The sequence below is a fragment of the Rattus norvegicus genome, chromosome 9 (genome assembly GCF_036323735.1).
Source record: "Rattus norvegicus strain BN/NHsdMcwi chromosome 9, GRCr8, whole genome shotgun sequence".
In the NCBI taxonomy this organism is placed as follows: Eukaryota; Metazoa; Chordata; class Mammalia; order Rodentia; family Muridae; genus Rattus; species Rattus norvegicus.
Window position 1 is genome coordinate 34,897,316 of NC_086027.1, and position 15,066 is coordinate 34,912,381.

Below are 15,066 nucleotides of genomic sequence, written 5' to 3' on the forward strand. Positions count from 1 at the left end.
ATCTGGTGCACTCCCCTTTTGTTTTCTTCCCTTAACCCTTTCCCTTCTGTTTGAACAGGGGAGCAAGTGACAGCAAATATGTGTGTAGTCTTGACTTCTGGTTCATTTCCTCTCTTTGATACTTTCCATTTTCTTTTTCTTAGATGCTGCCTCCTTCTAATAAAACAGGTATGATTTTGATACTGATCATTTTCACATTGCCTTGCCATGGATTTTTTTTTTTTGAACTTTGGTTGCAGAAGAGAGCTGTCATCTTTCTGGAGTGGAATGCCCTGTTGGGTACAGTATCAATTTCATGGGGGTTCTGCTCCCACTCTATCCCACATAGCTCCCAAATAAAAGACACGATAACCCGGGATTTGTATTAACAAGCCTAGACTGAGCAGATTCTGAGTTAGTCTAACCTACACTTCAGCGACAGGCCCTATGTTCTTGGTTGTTTGAGTCTGTCCTGGCTTGCCCTGATCCATGTATGTCTTCAGGTGAGCTTCTCTTGTCCACTTGCTCATGATGCCTCATGATGACCTTCCCTCTTCTATCTCCTTTCATCCTTCTCCTTTTGGTCTCTATCTGAGACCTCAACTAGATATCAAGCCCTGCCTTCCTCTCTCCATTGTCCAGGCTCCAGACCTTTATTACCCAACCAGAGATTACTGGGGACCATTGTTTACATCACATTGATCAATACATCACCCATGTCCAGATTGCAACTTTGTCTTGGGGCACAGAACTCAGCATCTGAATACACAGCAGCACACAAGATCAACCCGAAGAATGATTGTGAGGACAAGTTTATTTGTCATTTGTCATAATCTCCAGGATTTAGCCTATGAGGACTGCTGCAAAGGTTTTTCCTAAAACAGGGTTACGTCATGGAGGAAAATCAAGTGTTTGCTTTGTTTGCAGAATTCTGTGCCCCATAAAAATCCTATTTATGAGCTCCCACAAAGTCAACAGTGGGTAGAAAGTTGCAGTTATGCAAGATGCATAAGTTCTAGAGATCTTCTATAGAAGGTAATACTTAACCATAACCTATTTTGCATTTCAATATTTAACACGATGGATTTCATTCTAAATGATCTCTCTGGCCATAACAATAAAAAGAGACATATAAACATACACACAAAAACTCTTGGAGGTGGCACATCTATTTATTTTCTTGATCATAGTGTCATTTTCACATGTACGCATGTGCTCAGGCTCAAGTATATATATTGTGGTAAAATACAAAAAGGCACTCGTCGTGACTGCTTCCCGCAAGTACCGTCCATGCGTTCTCTCCCATGCTCCCTCTGACCCGGGTGGTCCTTGAGCCATCCTCTCACAGTTCCCTTGGTGGGTTGTTACCATGGCGGGCACACACATCCCAATTCCATGGCGAACCCAGTGCATCCTGTCACCACACACTCTTCTTGAACTCAATTAAGTCGCCATGCGGAAGAACACACCACATAATAACCTCTGATCCGATTGATAACGTACAATTTGCTCATCTAGACAGCCCAAAATCCCGTACACACACATCCCTTAAAAATGGTCATAACAACCTGTATCTGTGCGCAGAGAAGAATCTTAACCTCTGCCGCCATGTTCTCCCCACTCCTCTCCTCACTCCCGCTCCTCCCTCCCTTCTAAAACCTCTGCTCCCACTTCCCTTCCTTCCCGTACAATGGCAGGCTTTGTTTTATTTTGTCTGCCTTCACCTGCATAATGACATCAACCTACATATATATCTTATAAAGTTGTAGTTTGGGGCCTATACATTGGTAGCCATAAGCTTCCCTCTCTCCTGGGCATGAGCTCTGCCGAGACCATCAACTCCACGAAGCACCATTAACCCTTACCAATTTATCTGACTTCTTCCCAGGCTCTGAAAGGCCAACTGTGCTTACACTTGAGGTAAAAGGTGGTACCATCTCTGTAAAGGAGGATGTTAACCAAGGGATGATCTCTGTGGCCTACTCTAAGAGGGGACTGTAAGATGACCAAGCAGTGGCCATCTTGCATTATACTGGGGAAACTTCAAGTGAAGGCAAAGCCCATGGGGTTTCCACTTGTTCCTTTGGATAACCACCTCCAACAGGCTCTCTGATTGTCTCTCTTCCTGTCCAAATACCCACCCTTCAACCTGTATCCTGCCCCTCACCTGATGGCCAGTATACAGCAGCAGAAGTATCATGCCAGTTTCACAGAGATGCATTAGCCAACATGGGCAGCAGGGCTCCTGAAAACCTGGGGATTTCCGGGTCCGGGTAGGATGAGGCAGGATTAGTCTTTCCTGGCAATGCCCCAAGCCCTGTTGTTAGTGATTCTGGCCCCGAGGATGAAGAGTTGTTATAGTCTCTGGTGGCAGAACTGGCTCTGCACTGAGCTAATGAGCTTCCCAAGCAGTGGGGCAGAATGAGTTTGACTTCATAGCAGATATTCCCTCTGGCTACTGATGCGGAGTATCTCTAAAGATTGTGGAACAAAGAAACCAAGTCTGTTATAAATAAATATTACTTGTGAAGAGGAAAAAAAAATCTGCATCAAATAAACCTACATTTTTAACATTTTTTATTGGATCTTTAAATTTACATTTCAAATGGTATCCCCTTTCCCTGTTTCCCATCCATAAACCCCCTATCCCATTCTCCTCCCCGTCCCCCTTCTTCTATGGAATGCTCCCCTACCTATCTACCCACCCCTTCCTGCCTCCCTGCCCTGATATTCCCCTACACTGGGGAGGGGGTCCAGCCTTGGCAGGACCAAGGGCTTCTCCTCCCATTGGTGCCCAACAAGGCTATCCTCTGCTACATAGGCAGCTGGAGCCATGGGTCTGTCCATGTGGACTCTTTGGATGGTGGTTTGGTCCCTGGGAGCTCTGGTTGAATAAACCTAATTTTTAAGACAGTCATAAGAGCCAGAGCCATGCCAGAATGGTCTACCCTGTTCTCTTATGGGGCTTCTGATCAGGCTGCTCCTGGCTTGACCTTTGACCTCTTTCCCCATTTTCAATGCCTTTCCCCAACTTGTTTTGTTTCCTTCTCAGTTTCCACCCTGCCTTGCTTTCTCTCATTCTTTCTCTTCCTACTCCCAAATTTATACTTTCTACTGGTTTGGAAAATTTAATTTCTCATTTCTTTTTATAATTTTTTCATTGTTCTTATTAAGATGACACATGCACAAGATGAAGCTCAGATAGTTCTCCAGGGTTTTGCATGAGAAATAACAACCTTAGCTCTTTTCTGTCATTATTTCCTGTCGTTTATTCGAATTCATGTTCAAAAAGCATTTTCCGGGCATCCTGTGCTCTACAAGCACTATTCTAGATGCATGGGGTACATCGATAATAAAGTGGATTAAAATACCCCCACATTTATGGGATGTCTATTCTGTCAGAGAGGGCAAGAGCAGAGAATACAGAGAAATGCAGCAAACAGGAAGATATCTAGTGTGCTTGATTCTGGTGGAAGCAATAGAGAACAAACAAAGCAGAAGGCTGACAACTATGAGACAAGGAAAGAGGTGCCGACGAGGGCTCAGATGAGCCTTGCTGAGAAAGGCCTAAGAGAATGGGAAACTAGCTGTGTGTGGTCCAGGCTGACCTGATAACACGGAGTAAGCATACAGTGATGCCTGCGTACACATGGAAACCAGTGCAGCTAGAACAGCGACCGATGAAGGCACGGGAGATGAACAGACAGGTAAGAGGCGTGACTCATAGAAAGCAATGAAAGCCAAGATGTGTCTTCACTCCTATAGAGTGTCTTTGGGGATTAATCAAACCTTATAGATAAACGATGCTTATATTAGTTTCAGATTTTAGGTAGTTTCTTTTTATGAAATTTATTTATTTTTTTATTTCAAATGTCTATACTGTATTTACCTCATCTCTTGGTCCTCTGGATCTTAGTCAAGAAGCACTTGCCCTCCCCTCCCCGTTCCCTTTCAGCTTCACGGGTTTTAAAGATTATTGTTACAAACATACATGAATAAATTTATAAATACAGCTTGCTGAGCCCAGTAAGTGTTTCTGACTTGATTTTAGCACTGGCCATTTGGTATTGGATGAGCAGTCAGTCAGCTTCCCCTAGGGGGAAAAATAATTTTTTCCTTCTTAGAAACTTTTAACGTCCCACATCTCTTCATCCAGGGGTGAAGCCCTATGAGAATTCCCCTTCCACACTGGCATGTCAATTTGTTTTTTAATTTTTAGGTGACCACACTGTTGGTATATCACTCATGTGGAAAAGACACAATCTCACAGTGGCCTTCTAGGTCCTCTGTTCTTCCAATCTTTCTGCCCCCTCTTCTGTAATGCGTCCTAAGTCTTAGGTGTATAAGTTATGTTACAGAGTTATCAGTGAGGTCTGGGCAACCCATGGTCAGTTGTTCTCCGTATTGTGACCACTTCTGCTGTAGAAGAAGCTTCCTTCCTTCGTTCCTTTGTTTCTTCATTCCTTCATTCCTCCTCCTCCTCTTCTTCCTTCTCTCTCTCTCTCTCTCTCTCTCTCTCTCTCTCTCTCTCTCTCTGGTGATGGTTGAGGATCTGTGGGTATGAGCATTTTAAAATGACAGGGTTTTAGGAAAGTGACAACAATTGGTTCTCCTATTACATCCATTACCTCTCTAGGTGTACTTAATTGGCTGGACTATAGGACCAATTGTAATTTTCCTTTTGCTGAGCTGGTCTTAAGTCTTCTCACTTAAGGAGAGTTTAGTTTGTAAAACATCAGTATACATTTAGTCTTTCCCCACTTTCCAAATAGTTTTATTGTAACTTCATTTATTTAAATTACCATCAATTATCCCAGTATCTCAATAAGGCAAATAAAAATAATTGATCTCTACTGTACTTTATCTGGTAAAAAATTATATTTTTTTATTGCTGACTTAGTGTTTCTCAGTTTGTGGTACCTGGACCCCTTGTGTTTCCCAGATCCTAATGTATGCTCAAAGTTTAGCACTACTTTATCACAGTGTTTGCACTTTTTGCTCTGTAGTTATTTGCCCACTAATCATAGAAGAGCCTTAGTGGTAACATTTACTGTGTGTGTAAGACTTCTCGGTAGTCTTGGGGGATGGGGGGAGTCAAATAAAATCAAGAAACAAGACAAAGATAGGTTCACAGATAAGTCACATTAATGAATCCGCAAAATTGATCACTTGTCTTAAATCGCTCACACTTAAATACATGTCCCTCTCACACACAATGGAAGAGGCAGCACACAGGTTTCTCGCAGCACACTGTGGTAGCATCTGGATAACTCATGTTCGTTTTATCATGATGAGAAGGAGAGAGTCTACATTTTAATAGTCTACTGTGTTGCAGCACTCCAGGTGTATGGAGAGTGCCAGTTTGAGGCCAACTCTAGGCACAAAGCAAGACCTTGTCATGAAACAACAGAGGCAACAAAAACCTAAACACCGTCAACATGGCGAGCATAGCTTCTGTGTGGGTAGAATCATGGCAGCCCAGCAAACACAGCTTCTGGTGTTCTGTGGGGCTCCACTTCCTGTGGCTCAAGCTTCCAGTGTGGGTCCTATAGCTGAAGTGGAACAAAAGTTTAGATCAGTTTGCTAGAAACTTTTTTTAAAAATACCTTTAATTACTCTTTTACTGTTTTCTTAAATGTCTTCCTGTCTGGGGTACATGATAATTCAGAAGCAATTTTCCTGTCAGCATGTTTTCTTTCTTGCTTTATTTTAATTTTTCAAGGACTTGAGTGATCATGAGGGGAGGTAGTGAATATGCTGTGGAAAGTTTTGTTCTAGAATTAGTTGCACAACTCCCATTTTGAACTTCCCATGAAAACGTTTATTTTTTTTCCCTCTGGAAAACTGGAGAATTAAGTGTGGGGCTACACTGATCATAACATGATGGTAAAACAATTTCCACAAAGCTCTGATTTGAGACAGTCGATGCAAAGCAATCCAAGAGCTCGACTCTGAGATGAACGCATATTCCTCAGTTAGCACTTGGCTCTGGGGCGCTTGATTGCAGCCATACTCACCTCCTGGCCCACCTGGTTCAGAAGAATGCCCTGCTGTGTTTTAATGGTTCAAATAATTCGCTTGTCTGTGGCAAAAGCATAAGTTAGGTTAAAAAAGAAGGAAGAAGGAGGAGGAGGAAGAAGGAGGAAGGAGGAGGAAGAGGAGGAGGAGAAGAAGGGAGGAGAAGAAGGGAGAAGAAAGGAAGGAAGGAAGAAAAAAAGAAAGAAAAAGAAAGATTCCATTATCTGAAATCTTCAAGTGCCTCTAAACGTCTCAGAATACCAAAAAACCTGCTATGCCTTTTTCCTTTTCAATGTGGACTACTGAGAGATATTAAATCAAGTTCTATGGTCTTTATTATCATGTAGTTAGGGAACTTTCTCAAATTTCAGCATGAGCTTTCACTGGGGGACAGACAGTAAGTATATAAAAGGGAATTCTCTGTTACTTTACTGCTTCAAGGTACAACATGCCTACCTACTGGTGGCTTTTTGAAAAAACCCAGGCAAGTGATTCTTTTTGTTACTTTCTTTCTGTAAAGAACAGAGGCCCTGCGTTTCTTTTGGTAACACTAGGGCAAACTCTGTGTCTAAAAAGCAGACACAATTGTAGCAAGGGCCCAAAACGTTCTCCTGTGTGAGGGGAACTTAGGTGTGTCAGTGCACTGGGGACACTGTTCTAGAATGTTCCCAAAGCTGGTATGGCAGGCACACAGTGCAAGCTTAGAGAGTTGTTGCTGCTTCCCATTGCACCTGATAGGTCTGCAGAGGAAGGGCAAGGGCAGGATATAAGTCACCAGGAACTAACTACTGGCATAAATTAATAAATGATTAATGCATAGTTAACTTATAATGAGCACTATGACTTCATATTAGAAAGTTGATTTGGCCTGGAAACCAAGGAAGTAAAACTGTCTTATGAATAAGGGAATGATACCATCTCATTAGGGTTGTCGTCCCATTACAACTGATGGGAGCATCAGGCTGCTTGCTTGCTTCTCAATTTTTTTCCACACTAACACTCTAGTTTGCCCGTTTGATTTTTCTCCTTACGTCAGGAAAAGTCTCTGATGGCTGAAATGTTTCTCACAAACTGGCTTTCAATTGCTTTTGTTGTTTTAGAAAAGGAACAGAGATGGCTTCGTTTGTTTGTTTCCTTTTTCAGAAAAAGGAGTGAGTAGTTGTTGCTGGGGGATGGCTGGCCTTCTTCTCTTGTTTTTCACACTGTCTACTCTTCCAGGAGAAGGATAGAATTTCAGCCGTTTTTGATTAGGTTATGTGACCAAGTGATAGATACTGAGCTGACTCCTGTAAAATGGCGGTTTGCAGTGATTATCATACGAAATACTTTTATCTCCTTTTGACAGAATTTGAAGCATTCTGTAGCATTAAAACCAAACCAACCAAACAAAAAAACAAAAAACCCCCCAAAAGACCCAAAAACCCCCAAAAAACCAACCAACCAACGAACAGACCAAATGAACGAACAAACAAAATACCCCACTCTCATTCAAAAGCAACCCTTACTAAGTGAAAGAAAAATAATTTTGCCGAAGAGCAACATGAGGTTCGTGTTATCATGAATGTCTCCCCTCAGGAAGGGAGTGTAGAACTGTGTACATGCCTTCTAACCAGGGCTGGCATCATTGCAGCATCCCATAAGCCTTAGGGTGTCGTAACTTTTACAATGGGAATACAGTCATACTCCTTTGTTGATAAACATTCCCTTGATATTATCTTCGAACAAGATGAATCATGGTGTATATAAACTTTAGCAATCAAATTCTTCATCATCATTGTAGACTTTAATTTAGACTCTCAGGAGACCACAGAGTCAGCATCTTGCGTTTCATTCATGCACTATGCTGCCTTACCTCCTACATCTCTAGAAGCAGGAACATGCCCCTTTGGTTCTTACTTTCTCTTTACTTTTCATCTCTGTCTCATATTTCCCTGTCCAACAAATTCTCTTAATCCATTGTATGGAACTAATCAGAGCAGTTATTGCTTGAACCAACTGAGAATAAAGTGCTCATTTTCATAAGGAGTCAAGAATCGAGCCGGAATAATCATGTGCTTAATCTCAATTGTGAGTTTAGCAAAATACAGAAACACACCTTAAGAAGGTTGAAAAATGGCATGATTTTCTCCAGACACTCATAACATTTCTATGGCACCATAATGTCTTTGCAATTCCATTATACCATGTCCTAGAGAACCAGTGTTCTCTAGAGATACAGATGCAAATTCGGTGTTAGAAAAAGAGGGTGCTTCATTCATTTCTCACAATAGTAGCTGGCACACAGCTGGAGCCACCCTGATGCCAGCCTTTGAAAGAACCCCTTGGCTGACCATCCCTGCTGCTGATCTATCTCCGTCTTTTCTTTCCCTTCAAAGTTTCAGCAGGCCTTGCCATTCTGCTACACTATAAGGCCTCCTGAGCTTTCTTTCCTCACAGTGTTTCTCCACAGTGAGGATGCTTTGTGGACCACAGGACTCTTACATGCTTTTGGCTAGAAGAAGCAAACAGTTGTGCTGTCTCCAAATTGCTTTCTCTATATACTGTTTGTGTTTCTCTCAATTCAGCTGTCAATTCTTTCTCCTATTCTTTTTTGTCTTTTTTTCTTTGTTTCTTCCTTCCTTCCTTCCTACCTTCCTTCCTTCCTTCCTTCCTTCCTTCCTTTCTCTCTCTCTTGCGCGCTCTCTCTCTCCCTCTTTCTTTCTTTCTTTCTTTCTTTCTTTCTTTCTTTCTTTCTTTCTTTCTTTCTCTGTCTAGTCTCTCCTCCATTGGTCCCTAAAAATATTGATCATGTTTATTGAATATGGACTCTGAAAATAAAAGCAAAGACACCAATTACCAAGCAGATTGGTAAATTGATTTTTATTAGGATCTGATTTTCGTTTTTGAAACTATCTTTCATCATGTTTTAAAATAAAATTATTGGCATAGAGACTCCTAATATGTAGAGTTTTGAAAAGCTGAGGATCACATAAGCATAACAGGGGGACGTAGACGAGGGCTCATTTCTAAATGACCTTTACTTGAATCTGTGGCCATGAACAAGAAATGGAGTACATTGTTCAACTGTCTTCACTCTCAACCCATCAAATATTTCTAGACTACCCATTGCTTGACCAGGGAGCATGTAAGCATATAGAATTTTGCAGGAATATTATATGCAGTGAGGTAGGTGCCTGTGGATGCCTATGAGTTTTCCTCATAGGCACAAATAAAGCAGGAGAACTTTTCCCAATGATGAAATAATGTGCAGAGATTTTTCTGACTGTCAAATAAATTCTGGAAACTCTACAATGCTAGGGCTGTAAAATAGGAAGTTAATGATGCTAATTAAAACAGGGCCAAGAAGGTCCCTGCACAGCTGTGCTGAAGCAAAGCTTCTGGAGTTGTAGGCGAGGGCTAGCATCCTGCTCATAAACACATGGCTGTCCTAATGTGGGTCTCAACAGAAAGATGTGCAACCTCAGCTCTGTGATGTCCTGAAACATGTTGCCTAAACACTGAGGGTCTCCGCTTGAGTTCCTGAGAAAATGTGTGTGCCGTGCGGTGACTGAGAATGGTAATATTCATTTCGTTGGGTTATCCTCTAAAGGAAGTTATATGAAATTATCTTTAGGATCCGATGCTCTAGGAACTGCATTAAGGAAGACCACTTACTACTTAATATTCATATGTTCAGAGAGCCTAAATTTTCTTCATCAGATCTATATTCTGCAACTCCATGAAAACAAATCGTGCTAATAACCACTGCTTGGTCCCTGGTAAGGAGCACCAGAATGGATTTCTGTGAAGTATTCTCTGGTTTTCCGCCAAACTTGGCAGGGGAAGAAGAGGTTTGTTTTGGCTTCCTCCTGTTCAGCCGTAGGAGGGAAGCACTTGTCCTGTCCCAAGACTGGTGCTCCATCAGAAGCACCTCTCATGTGAGTGACACTCTTACTCTTCCTCTTTAAGGCGGCCGAGTTAATGAGCTTCCTGGCGGGTGAGTACGCAGGTGAGCAAAGCGCAGAGCCTGTAATAGTGTCTGAGAATCTCAATCCATAGCATGACCAATGGCCAACTTAATATTTGTGCCATTCCATGAAGAAAAGTGGAACAAGATTTCAGCCATCTGATGGCAGACCGTAGATGAGATTACATTGAGATGCACTATTCAACACCTCTCATCAGATGGGGCATCTGACCGGCATGTCTGTCTGGAGATCGGATCCTCAGAACTTTGAAAACAGAGGGAAATGAAAAGTAGCCTAAACACCTACCACGCTCCAAGATCTTACAACAAAAGCACAGTTCTGGCGCAATGACTTCATAGTGGACGTTGATGAGGATCCCTAAGAATATTCCCGGTTTTCGTTGAGTATGGGTGTAGGATCTCTCTGCTGAGTGATGAGATGACTAGATGCTAATGACAGATGTGACTCTGCATTTCTTCTTCTTCTGTTATTCAGACCTGTGGGTCATTGAGAGGATGGAATTGCTAGGCAAGGTTCTGTCAGCTGCCTCGGGTGCTCAATTTCCTTGTGTTCCAATGAAGGAGAAAATGAACTAGGGCAGCCTTGGAAAATCTTTGTCAGTCTCTAGCATAGAACTCACTGGGCAAAAATCTTAGCTGTTGTAATTAAAGACAGCAGGCAGTCGGGGTTTGCATAGAAATAGATCTAAACTCGTTCACCTTTCCCATTTATAAAGCTCAAATGGCAACTGTGGATTTTGACTTCGTAGAAGATACAAAACTTGATCTGCCAATATTCCTAGCAATTTGATAACCTCCAGAATTACTTGCCTGGGCTAATGTTAAAGGAAGTTATTGATGCAGATTCTCTTTCGGGAAGATGTCACTTAATTCTTAATACAGAATTAGTATTAGTAGTTGCTGGGCATCACATGAGAAATGTGGGGCAGGGTTGCAGATGCAACTCAGTGGTGGAACACTTACTTAGTATGACCAAGGTCCTGTTCCAATCCCCAGAACATCATCATCATCATCATCATATCATCATCATCATCATCATCATCATCATCAACAACAACAACAACAACAACAACAACAACAACAACAACAACAACAGAGCCACAACTGGGCTTGGAACATTATTCGATAGGAATGCCTGGAGCTGTAGGCACACAGCTCATCTTTCTTTGATTGCTTTTACATTCTCTCTCCCTGACACACATTAAAAGCAATTCTTCAAGGAGAAACAAACCCCCAAATAAATAAAAACATACCTCAGGACAATATGTACCTTTTATTTATGATTATTTGACTCACACATAAGCCGTCTTAATTATATCTCAAGAGTTGAAGTTTTCAATAAATTTCCAAGGAAATACCAGATAATTCACGGTGGGACAAAACCAAAGTCCCATAGCATCTCTCCATATTAATGATTTACTATGATTTCTTGATGGGACGGGCTATGTCATATCCCTCCTGAGCTTACAGAAGAACAGGCGTGAGTCACCTCCTGCAGCATTCTTCTCTCTTTATGACATGATTTTATGGCTATGAAAATAGAATGAGTAGAACAGATCTCTCAGCCACCGACAGAATCACCATCACAAGCATAAACTGAAATCCGTGATTTTCGTGCCTTACTTGGCTAACTGAGCAATTAATGCTAATTATCCTGGATTGTACTTTGAAGGTAGTTTATCCAGTTTGTATCAGTGTAAAATCGCATCACTTAAAACTCATGCTGGACTGGGAATGTGGCTCTGCTGTAGAGTGCTTGCCTCCCATGCCCAAGGTTATAGGTTCCATCCCCAGCAATGCCTGCCCACATAAAATATTAAATGTACCTTGAATACTCACCCTGAAAAAAAGCTTTTGAATACATGATAATACTATAAATAAACATTAGCCTTTTCATATTTCATATAGAACTCTGGGGTCTCTGTCATTTGTACTCTCACTTTGAACCAAACTCAAACTTGTGTCAGGACCTTCTTGGTCATTCATTCACCATCTTCTGTAGGATTCTTCAGTCTACTCTTCATTTACTTCATTTCATTTCATCGGAGCAGAACCAACCTTTCATTCTTCCTAAACATTTGCCAGTCAGATCAACTTTCAGTATTTAGTTGACTGAAAATTGCACATTTTTTTTTTTTTTACGACAGGCTAGCCATTGGTGATTTGTCTCGATGAGAAGTCTATGCTGTACCTCTTGTTACCTGTTCAATGTTGGAAAAGTTTGTCAGCTCTGTTCTACCTTTGCAAAATAAAAATAGCGAGGGAATGTGATATTAGGTTAATTTTTATTATTAAATAAACATTTGCACACAAATCATGATCACATAGGAGCTTAATTATGGCTGGCAGCTTGGATTTGAGCATCCATTCATGAACATGGGTGAATTCCCAATGTGGAATGGATAGAGATATTCTCTCATTTTTGTTTGTTTTGTTTTCTATCCAGAGTATTGAAGACCATTCTTAATGCAAGTTTGATTTGATGGAAAATGTCCGCAACTGCATTTAGTTGTACACATGAAGTTTCTCCAGAGGAAGAAGAAAAGCTGTGTGCATGGAAAGGGAGAGATTTACTTTTAAGAATGGAGTCAAGTGAATATAGGAGGTGGCAAAATCAGTATCTGCAGGCCAATCTACAGGCAGGAAACTCAAGAAGGCACTCTTTTTTCTTTTTTTCTTTTTTCTTTTTTTTCGGAGCTGGGGACCGAACCCAGGGCCTTGCGCTCGCTCGCTAGGCAAGCGCTCTACCACTGAGCTAAATCCCCAACCCCCCACAAGAAGGCACTCTTGTCTCAGCTCTAGAATGGGGCCAGTTAGGACGAAGACTCTCCTTTTTCTAAGGGGAAGTAAGTCTTTTCTTCTAAAGGTCTTCAATTGATTTTCTTAAATATTTTTTTAATTTACATTTCAACTGGTATCCCCTTTCCCAGTTTCCCCTCCAGAAACCCGCTATCCCATCTCCCCTCCCCTTGCTTCTATAAGGGTGCTCCCCCACCCACCCACCCCCTCCCTAACTGATTTGATCAGGCCCACCCTCACTATGGAGAATAACTTGCTTTACTCAAAGTCCAGCAATTTAAATCTAAATGTTAATCTCACCTTCAAAAATACCATGAAAGCAATGTCTAGACTGATTAAGTGAACACCTAGTGCATGGTATATTTGTGTTAGTGCGTGAGTTAGAGACCACCTTGCCCTATAAGAAATAACACCATGGTATCTCTCTAAAACTCTGGGAAAATGTAAGGTCGCTGCTGCTGAGGGATGAGCATAACAGTTCCTAGGAGGCTCTTCCTGGTTGTCTCGCACAGGAGACACTGGCGTCGATCTTGGAGACACTGTGAACTGCACGGCTAATTGCAGTTTCTATATTTGCACTGGTTGCTTGGAGCTCAGAGGCATCCCATGGCACAGCCCCAAGACAGAGTCTAGGACCTCAAGGCAGACATTTTAGGGCTGGCGTAGCTCTGTCACCTTGATTCTCCTTTTTGCTATTTTTTATTTATATGTACCTGGACATTTTCCAGTGTTCTCCTGGCTTCTTTTCCTCCTTCCTATGCAGCTATATTATGAGATTAAAATTCTGTTAGCCTGTGTGCTCTCAGCAGGGCTAAGTCCCTTAGAAATAGGGGTTGTTTCTTGTTCACGGTTGAATCACTTGGTTCTTAAGGATGTGGACCTCCTGCCCCAGGTTTGACATAAATGCACTGGAAAAATTAATGGATATATCTTTATAAGCCACTCACCTCTCCAATTCAGAACAGAGCAGAAGTTTACTACTATTATTTGGGGTAACATTTTATTCCAGTACATATTTAAAATGTCTCATGACCTTCAAAGCATAAGTCTAGGTATCCGAGGGAGTAGGAGACAGTTCAGACACTTTTTGTTTTTTCAGTTTTCTAAAACGGGTGCAACTCCAAGATGTCGCACCACAAACATGGGGATTGAAGTGGTGACCCTGGATTGTCAACTGTGCGTCTTTCCTTTTGTGAAAAGTCACTCCAGAATAGAGAGGTCTGCACTTCTCCTGGGGGTGGGCAGCTCAGAGGCAGACTGACTCAACAATGGCTCTCCACGCATCTTCTTCGTGTGCTGCGTGGGTGGTGTCTAACCGGAGAGCTGTTTTGACCCAGCAACTTCTGTTCTAGGTGGAAGGAGAAGAGTGGCAAATGTTCTGACAGCATTGAGGTGACTGTGCTTTGTACCACCGAGTTTGTGACAGTCTCCTTCAATATAGCTCTTTTTCTGGTGCCGTTCTGCTAGCCGACTTGTATCGAGAGTGTCTTATGTTCTCTCCAACTTGAGTAAACTTTAGACAAGCCTTTTCTGTACTGTTCTCATCTCACCCTTCTCCTAGCCTTTACTTTAGAACACTTGTAAATTCTTTATCTCCCTCTCTGGGCTATGAAATTTTAAAACCAGATTCATACCAGTTTTACCTGCCAGAGGCTTTTTTCCCCACTCTCAAGGATGTTGGAGCCATCCCTTTGAAATGTAATATTCAAGGAAAAATGTGTGTGTGTCTACCTTGTAATTCCATGGGAGGCAGCAGCTTCATTCTGTTAGGAGTGTCGCTGCAACTTTAAGCTTTGTATGTCTGGGCATAGAAAAAGAAGGGGCTTTTTTGTTGCTCGAGAAATTAACAGAGAAGTCCATAGCTATCTCCTTGGTCTTAAAAACATCCCAGTCTTTTGTATCAGCTCAGACCAATTTGTAACCTCTTCTCTTATGGCAGTATTGCTCCCAGTGTGACTTTGGTTTTGTCCTGGATGTAAGTTCTTATTGACATTTTAAGGACTGACTCACAAACCAGTGTCGCGCCTTTTCAACCTGTCTCCAACAGCGTCCCAACACCACAGAAACAATCGGGACACTAGGTCCAGGGATGATTGGTAGGCTCAGATTAGCAGCATGCCTTGGTGCTGATAAGGTGGCTCAGTGATTAAAAGCTCTGGCTGATCTTCAAGAGGACCAGGCTTGAATTCCCAGCATGCACATGGTGTCTCACAACCTCACACAGTATCTCACAGCTGTCTGTTACTTTGGTCACAAGGAATCTGTGCCTTTTCCTTGTCCTCAAGTGTCCTGAATACCCATGA